The sequence below is a fragment of the Dendrobates tinctorius genome, unplaced genomic scaffold (genome assembly GCF_039654945.1).
Source record: "Dendrobates tinctorius isolate UK_male_01 unplaced genomic scaffold, ASM3965494v1 ptg000099l, whole genome shotgun sequence".
Lineage (NCBI taxonomy): Eukaryota > Metazoa > Chordata > Amphibia > Anura > Dendrobatidae > Dendrobates > Dendrobates tinctorius.
This window is the reverse complement of record NW_027361767.1, coordinates 6,648,021-6,657,533: the sequence shown is the minus strand read 5'-3', so window position 1 is coordinate 6,657,533 and position 9,513 is coordinate 6,648,021. Positions and strand designations below refer to the sequence as shown.

Sequence of the window (9,513 nt, the reverse complement as noted above, 5' to 3'; positions counted from 1 at the left end):
GACCACTGTAACAAAGGCTACCATCAGTAACACACTATGCCGCCAGGGACTCAGATCCTGCAGTGCCAGACGTGTCCCCCTGCTTAACCCCTTAATGACCAGGGGTATTTTTGGTTTTACATTTTCATTTTTCCCTCCCCTTCTTTCCAGAGCCATAACTTTTTTATTTTTCAGTTTATATGGCCATGTGAGGGCTTATTTTTTGCAGGACGAGTTGTACTTTTAAATGACATCATTGGTTTTACCATATCGTGTACTCGAAAACAGGAAAAAAAATTCCAAGTGCGGTGAAATTGCAAAAAAAAGTGCAATCCCACACTTGTTTTTTGCTTGGCTTTTTTGTTAGGTTCACTAGATGCTAAATCTGACCTGCCATTGTGATTCTCCAGGTCATTACGAGTTCATAGACACCAAACATGTCTATGTCCTCTTTTATCTAAGTGGTGAAAAAAAATTCCAAAGTTTGCTAAAAAAAAAAAAAAAATTTGCGCAATTTTCCAAGACCCGTAGCATCTCCATTTTTCATGATCTGGGGTCGGGTGAGGGCTTATTTTTTCCGTGCTGGACTGACGTTTTTAATGATCCCACTTTTGTGCAGATACGTTCTTTTGATCACCCGTTATTGCATTTTAATGCAATGTCTTGGTGACCAAAAAAACGTAATTCTGGCGTTTTTAATTTTTTTCTTGCTATGCCGTTTAGTGATCGGGTTAATGCTTTTTTTTTATTGATAGATCGGGCGATTCTGAACACGGCGATACCTAATATGTGTATGTGGGATTTTTTTTTTACTGTTTTATTTTGATTGGGGCGAAAGGGGGGTGATTTGAACTTTTAGGTTTAATTTTTTTTTATTTTTGAACATTTTTTTTTTTTTTTTTTACTTTTGGCATGCTTCAATAGTCTCCATAGGAGGCTAGACGCTTGCGCAACCCGATCGGCTCTGCTACATATGAGCGATGAGCAGATCGCCCATATGTAGCAGATTTACTGCTGTGCTTTCAGCGCCGACCACCGGGTGGCGCTGAAAGCCATATGCCTGGAACAACCATAGAGGTCTCATAGAGACCTCTGGTTGTCCAGGCAACATGACGCCGACCCCGATCACGTGACGGGGGTCGGCGATGACGTCATTTCCGGCCTGGCGGCCGGAAATGCTATTTAAATGCCCGCTGTCAGCATTGACAGCGGAATTTAACTAGTTAATAGGCGCGGGCGGACGGCGATTCCGCTCGCGCCTATTGCGGGCACATGTCAGCTGTTCATAACAGCTGACATGTCCCGGCTTTGATGCGGGCTCAGCGCCGGAGCCCTCATCAAAGCAGGGGAAATGTCTGATGACGGACTATGTCCGTCATTGGACATTAAGGGGTTAAGCCAGTACATGCAGCAGCATGCGCCCATAGGCGGAGCTGACCGGAGGATGTGCGGCAGGGGGGGGGGGGGGGGGAGCTTCACGGCGAGCGTCCGCCGCGCCTCCAAACGCAAATGTGAAACTAGCCTTACATAGTCACCTTTATAAAAGACTCCTGTCCACAGACTCAATTAATCAGTCAGACTCTAACCTTTACAACATGGGCAAGACCAAAGAGCTTGATAAGGATGTCATGGACAAGATCATAGACCTGCACAAAGCTGGAATGGGCTACAAAACCATAAGTAAGACGCTGGGTGAGAAGGAGACAACTGTTGGTGCAATAGTAAGAAAATGGAAGAAATACAAAATGACTGTCAATTGACATCGATCTGGAGCACCATGCAAAATCTCACCTCGTGTGGTATCCTTGATCATGAGGAAGGTGAGAGGATCAGCCTAAAACTACACGGGGAGAACTTGTTAATGATCTCAAGGCAGCTGAGACCACAGTCACCAAGAAAACCATTGGTAACACATTACGCCTAGCGTCGGACTGCAGCACCTTGGTCCCACCAGAGAAAATCATTCTTGAGGCCCATTATGTAGCTACATAGAAATAAATACAAGACCACCAAATGTGCCGTAAAACATGCTAATATCGGTATAATGTAAGGTAGTACAAGTCTTAATTAAATAGCAGGATTTGGGGTAGCCCCCTCATAGGGTATAATGCAGCCCCCTCTCATAGAATATAATGCAGCTTCCCATAGAATATAATGCAGTCCCCCCATAGAATATAATGCAGCCCCCATAGAATATAATATAGACTCCCCACATAATATAATGTAGCCCCCCAAAGAATGTAATGCAACCCCTTCAGAGTATAATGCAGCCCCCACAGAATATAATGCAGCCCCCCACATAGGGTATTAGGATGCCCCTCTCATAGGGTATAATACAGCCCCCCTCATAGGGTATAATGCAGTCCCCACATAGGGTAGAATGCAGCCCCCCTCATAGGGAAAAATGCAGCCACCCTCATAGGGCATAATGCTGCCCCCCCATAGAATATAATGTAGCCCCCTCATAGGGTACAATGCAGCCCCCCTCAAAGTATAATACAGTTCCCCACAGAATATAGTGCAGCCCCTTCATAGGGTATAATGCAAACCATTCATAGGTTATAACGTTGACCCCCTCATAGGGTATAATGCAGCCCCACTCATAGGGTATAATGCATCCCCCCCAGAATATAATGCAGTCCCCCCACATGGAATATAATGTAGCTCCCACCATATATATAAAACAAACACAATACTCACCTCTCATCCTTGTTCCCACGCTGATTCCGGCTCCGCTATGGTATCAGCAGCTGCACTGCCATCTGCCCGGAACACAGCGGGTACGTGATGAAGTGATGTCATTGCACACCTGCTGTGTCAGGGGTAGAGGGGAATGATGGGAGAGGGAGCATCATCTAACGCTCTCTCCTCCATTATTGCTTTCAGCTGTATTGGCATCTGAATATGATGCCGATACAGTTGAATGCGGCATGCACTGGGGGGCGGCGCTGGTGCCGGGCCCCCCCTTTCTTATGGTCCCCTGGGGGAGCAAAGGGCAGGCCTCCCTGACTCACAGGTTGCGTGGTGTGCCGCTTTTAGCAACATGCCACTGGCTGGGAGCCCCTGGAGTAGCGGGGGCCCTAGGCAGCTACCAGCCCTGTATGCCAGCAGGTGTCAGTGCCTGGGCCCACTGGAGAATGCTGCCTATGACCCAAAGAACACCGTCCCCACTGTCAAGCATGGAGGTGGGAACATTATGTTTTGGGGGTGTTTCTCTGCTAAGGGCACAGGACTACTTCACCGCATCAATGGGAGAATAAATGGAGCCATGTACCGTAAAATCCTGAGTGACAACCTCCTTCCCTCCGCCAGGACATTAAAAATGGGTCATGGCTGGGTCTTCCAGCAAGAAAATGACCCAAAACATACAGCTAAGGCAACAAAGGAGTGGCTCAAAAAGAAGCACGTTAAGGTCATGGAGTGGCCTAGCCAGTCTCCAGACCTTCATCCCATAGAAAACTTATGAAGGGAGTTGAAGCTCCGAGTTGCCGAGCGACAGCCTCAAAATCTTACTGATTTAGAGATGATCTGCAAAGAGGAGTGGAGCAAAATTCCTCCTGACATGTGCACAAACCTCATCATCAACTACAAAAACCGTCTGACTGCTGTGGGTGCCAACAAGGGTTTTGCCACCATACAGAGCCACCATAATACTGATCTGTCCATGCCATAGATGTTAACCCTGACATATACACCCCACCTACAGTATATGGCGGTATTATCTTAACACTATATGGTAGTACCATATAGTGTTACGATAATATCGCCATATACAGCCCACATACTACCCATAAGTATTGCCAAAATAATTTTGCCTGAAAAAGCCCACATAATACTGCAATTAAGTGCCAAGATAATATTGCCAAACACCACCATAGTGGCACAGTTATCCAGTATACAGCACTGCCCACCACACAATACATACAATAGTCATTAGTGCCGCTACATATGGACGATGAACATGTAATAGTGTCACTGCGGCCATGTCAAGAACATATTATGGAAACATTGTGAAGCTGAAGAACAGCTGTATGGAAAAAGTAACCCACGAAAATGATGCTGTGAAAATGCTATGGGCGTAATAACCGCTAATGACAGGAACGTTCTGCCTAATTACAGGATAATATCAGCATTTATCAGCCGCGCTGAGATCATATCAAGTGTCTGCTCGTGTAGAAAATCTCTGTAAGCCAATGACAAGTTATGTCCTAACCAGCAACCGCCAGCTCACAGATTCTCCAGTCTAAGGGATCGTGAAATCCTCTATATTAGTGACTTTTTCATTTGTGCATAGAGAGCAGTATTATAGTAGTTATATTCTTGTACATAGTATTATAGCAGTTATATTCTTGTACATAGGGGCAGTATTATAGTAGTTATATTCTTGTACATGGGGGCAGTATTATAGTAGTTATATTCTTGGACATAGGGGGCAGTATTATAGTACTTATATTCTTGTACATAGGGGCAGTATTATGGTAGTTATATTCTTGTACATAGGGGGCAGTATTATAGTAGTTATATTCTTGTACATAGGGGGCAGTATTATAGTATTTATATTCTTGTACATAGGGGGCAGTATTATAGTAGCTATATTCGTGTACATAGGGGCAGTATTATAGTAGTTATATTCTTGTACATAGGGGGCAGTTTTATAGTAGTTATATTCTTGTACATAGGGGGCAGTATTATAGTAGTTATATTCTTGTACTTAGGGGGCAGTATTATAGTAGTTATATTCTTGTACTTAGGGGGCAGTATTATAGTAGTTATATTCTTGTACATAGGGGGCAGTATTATAGTAGTTATATTCTTGTACATAGGGGGCAGTATTATAGTAGCTATATTCGTGTACATAGGGGCAGTATTATAGTAGTTATATTCTTGTACATAGGGGGCAGTATTATAGCAGTTATATTCTTGTACATAGGGGCAGTATTATAGTAGTTATATTCTTGTACATAGGGGGCAGTATTATAGCAGTTATATTCTTGTACATAGGGGCAGTATTATAGTAGTTATATTCTTGTACATAGGTGCAGTATTATAGTGCTTATATTCTTGTATATAGGGAGCAGTATTATAGTAGTTATATTCTTGTACATAGGTGCAGTATTATAGTGCTTATATTCTTGTATATAGGGAGCAGTATTATAGTAGTTATATTCTTGTACATAGGGGGCAGTATTATAGTGCTTATATTCTTGTATATAGGGAGCAGTATTATAGTAGTTATATTCTTGTACATAGGGGGCAGTATTATAGTAGTTATATTCTTGTGCATAGATATTTACATTATGTTGGCTACGAGTGACTCTGATAGGCTTGAAAACATAAATATATATATATATTCCACTATCAGGTCCACAGAAGTGAAATGAAGCTGCCTCCTGACCCTTCTGCCTGTACCAGCCCGGAGTCTCTTCTCCCCATGCCAGCCCCCTCTCTCCCATCCCGTCCCCTTATATGGAATTAATTTTCTCTATAAATAAACATTTCTAACCCACTCTAGTTACTGCCTGGATTCCCGCCAATTACGCCTCTTCATCGCAGCCCCACGGGAAAAAGTCAGGTCAGGGGAGACCAGGGACGTCCCATATAGGACTGAAATCCTTGTAATTACAAGACAGATATAAGAAGAAGAAGAATTAGTTGGGAAAGCTGAAATGAAACCTAAAGCCATAAGGAATGTCCTGCTTGTAATTAATAGGCGCAGGGAAACTAAGATCATGACATGAGAAAAGGGGCACTTACTATAGGACCTCCCTCCATAACTTGGTGGGTTTTACCACCCTGTCCTCACTATGATTGTACTATTTAATCACTATGTGGCGGTATTATTAGGGGCACTGTATGGCCTAAGTACTTTTTCTCTGTATAGCGCTTTAGTGAATGTATTATATGGTAGTGCAATGTGTGTAATGTACGGTCCTTTTTATTGGCACTGCATGGCGGCATTATTTACACCCAATATGGCTTTGTAATGAATAACTCCTTATATCGGCACAATATTAGGGCATTGTCAGGGGAGTAAAAAGACATTGCTCAAGTAAAACATAGGCGCTAAAGGAAGAGGATTTTTGTGAATACTGTCATTTATAGCTTAAAACTGGAGAGTTGTGATGTCATGTGCGCCGTATAACATGTTGGAATGTTCCAAATTAGAGCGAGTGAAGAATAACACAATGGACGTGTTCATCAGCTAAATGTCATAACAGGAGCTGTCATGTACTTTATCCTTGTCCGGGAAAGTAAATGTAGCAGGCAGCAAGTGAACACTAGACTCCACCTGACATCTGCTTATTACCGGGCTAAAAAGGGTGAAATCTGCACTGAAAAAACATTGATTTTCTTACTGTAGCTTCCACATGGCATTGTGTCGATAAAAATCAGCACCATCTGGCGGCATTTTCAGTTGTCTCTGAGCTACAGGGTGGAGACTAGCTGATATAATCTCTCACACATACAGCACGCAGAGACTTGAGGAGTTTCTTACATAGAGTCTTTATGTAGCATATGTTCAGAAACAGGAGCATGGAGGACATTATCCAGCAGTACTGAGCATTGTGGTTGTGAATCCAGCACTGGAATGAAGTAAAACACTTACCAAAAAGCATACCTATTGTTGCTGGTGGCTGTTGAATAAGCAGTCGTGTATGTGTATGTACAATAACTTTATTTCTGGTCATTGTATAGCTGCAGTTGTCACCAGTCACTATCTCTAAGTTTACAATTGTCGGTGAGTAGGTGTGTGCAGACTAGCTGCTATGATGTCTTCCATATACAGCACAGAGAATTTAGGGATTCCTGATTTCCTGTCTTCATGTAGCACATGTTTAGGAGCAGCAGCATGGAGCACATTATACAACTGTACTGGGCAGTGCAGCTGTGAATACAACACTGGATTGAGAGATAACACTTACTAGAAAGCAGAAACACTGTTTTAGATGTAAAGAATAATTGCACTCCATAACTTTCCTCACCATGCTCCACATGTTTGACAAACATAACTATGTATTAATTAAGTACAATGTGGCGGCATTATTGAGTCATGGTGTTGTCTTAGTAATTTTTCACTGTATAGCACTTTATTGAAGGCATACTATGGTATTATACAGCTATACTGAGCATGTTGGCTGTGAACTCTGTGGTGAGGTAAAACACTTACCAGAAACCATACCTGATCTCGCAGACACGTTTTCTGAATAAGCGGCCGTGTGTGTGTACACATAAAGAATAACCTTATTTTTGTTCATCATGTAGCTTCTATCTGCATTTATTATCAGACTCTAATTTTGAGCAAGTGGGTGGAGACTGACTGCTACGATGTCTCCCATATACAACCCACAGAGACTTGAGACACTCCTGGTCTCCTCTCTTTATATAGCACATGCTCATGAACAACAGCATGAAAGATTTTATACAGCAATACTGAGCAGTGTACCTGTGAATACAACACTAGGATGAGATGTAACACTTACTTGAAAGCTGCAACACCATTTTAGATGTAAAGAGTAATTGCATTGACTACAAAAAGGGAATAAAGTTGATGTTTCGTTTGGACATTATTAGGGTATGTGTTACATAGCTAACATACATTAACTTCAATCCCTATTATCTAAGGATACAAGCAGAATTCTTAAAAAAAAAAAAAAAGAAGAGTGACGAAATAGGCAAAAAGACCCAGCACTGTTATAAGAGTAAATTACCAGAAAAACTGTAAATGACTTCAATGGCTCACAATTACTAGTGAACAGAGGATGAAGCTTCTAGGCCCTAATGCAATATCTGCGATGGGGCCCACTCCAGCATGTACCACTTATAATGCTGGTATCTTATGTAGCAGAGGGTCAATGGGGCCCTTCTTGTGGGGGGAAATTATGAAGAGGAGTTTTTGTGGAGGATATTATAGAGAGGAGCTGTGGGAGGAGAAATTACAGAGAGGAGCTGTGTGGTGGAATGTTAAGAGGAGCTGTGGGGGAATATTATGGAGAGGGGAATTCTGAGGGGAAGAATCACAGAATGAAACCATGTGGGGGGATATTATGGAGAGGAGCAGTGTGTGGTGACATTATGGAAAGGAGCTGTGTGTGGAGATATTATGGAGAGGAGCAGTGTGTGGTGATGTTATGGAGAGGAGCTGTGTGTGGAGATATTATGGAGAGGAGCTGTGTGTGGAGATATTATGGAGAGGAGCTGTGTGTGGAGATATTATGGAGAGGAGCTGTGTATGGAGATATTATGGAGAGGAGCTGTGTGTGGAGATATTATGGAGAGGAGCTGTGTGTGGAGATATTATGGAGAGGAGCTGTGTGTGGAGATATTATGGAGAGGAGCTGTGTGTGGAGATATTATGGAGAGGAGCTGTGTGTGGAGACATTATGGAGAGGAGCTGTGTGTGGAGATATTATGGAGAGGAGCTGTGTGTGGAGATATTATGGAGAGGAGCTGTGTGTGGTGACGTTATGGAGAGGAGCTGTGTGTGGAGATATTATGGAGAGAAGCAGTGTGTGGTGACATTATGGAGAGGAGCTGTGTGTGGAGATATTATGGAGAGAAGCAGTGTGTGGTGACATTATGGAGAGGAGCTGTGTGTGGAGATATTATGGAGAGGAGCTGTGTGTGGTGACGTTATGGAGAGGAGCTGTGTGTGGAGATATTATGGAGAGAAGCAGTGTGTGGTGACATTATGGAGAGGAGCTGTGTGTGGAGATATTATGGAGAGAAGCAGTGTGTGGTGACATTATGGAGAGGAGCTGTGTGTGGAGATATTATGGAGAGGAGCTGTGTGTGGAGATATTATGGAGAGGAGCTGTGTGTGGAGATATTATGGAGAGGAGCTGTGTGTGGAGATATTATGGAAAGGAGCTGTGTGTGGTGACATTATAGAGAGGAGCTGTGTGTGGAGATATTATGGAGAGGAGCTGTGTGTGGAGATATTATGGAGAGGAGCTGTGTGTGGAGATATTATGGAGAGGAGCAGTGTGTGGTGACATTATGGAAAGGAGCTGCGTGTGGAGATATTATGGAGAGGATCAGTGTGTGGTGACATTATAGAGAGGAGCTGTGTGTGGAGATATTATGAGAGAAGCAGTGTGTGGTGATATTATGGAGAGGAGCAGTGTGTGGTGACGTTATGGAGAGGAGCTGTGTGTGGAGATATTATGGAGAGAAGAGTGTGTGGTGACACTATGGAGAGGAGCTGTGTGTGGAGATATTATGGAGAGGAGCTGTGTGTGGAGATATTATGGAGAGGAGCAGTGTGTGGTGATATTATGGAGAGGAGCTGTGTGTGGAGATATTATGGAGAGGAGCAGTGTGTGGTGACATTATGGAGAGGAGCAGTGTGTGGAGATATGGAGAGGAGCAGTGTGTGGTGACATTATGGAGAGGAGCAGTGTGTGGAGATATTATGGAGAGGAGCAGTGTGTGGTGACATTATGGAAAGGAGCTGTGTGTGGAGATATTATGGAGAGGAGCAGTGTGTGGTGACGTTATGGAGAGGAGCTGTGTGTGGAGATATTATGGAGAGGA

The 9,513-nt window shown here is 43.2% G+C and overlaps 1 protein-coding gene across 1 annotated transcript in view; it reads right to left on the bottom strand.

The window, feature by feature from the left end:
- Nucleotides 1-9,513, bottom strand: part of KANK2 (KN motif and ankyrin repeat domains 2) — a 62,114-nt gene that overhangs the window by 22,324 nt on the left and 30,277 nt on the right. The window lies entirely within an intron of this gene.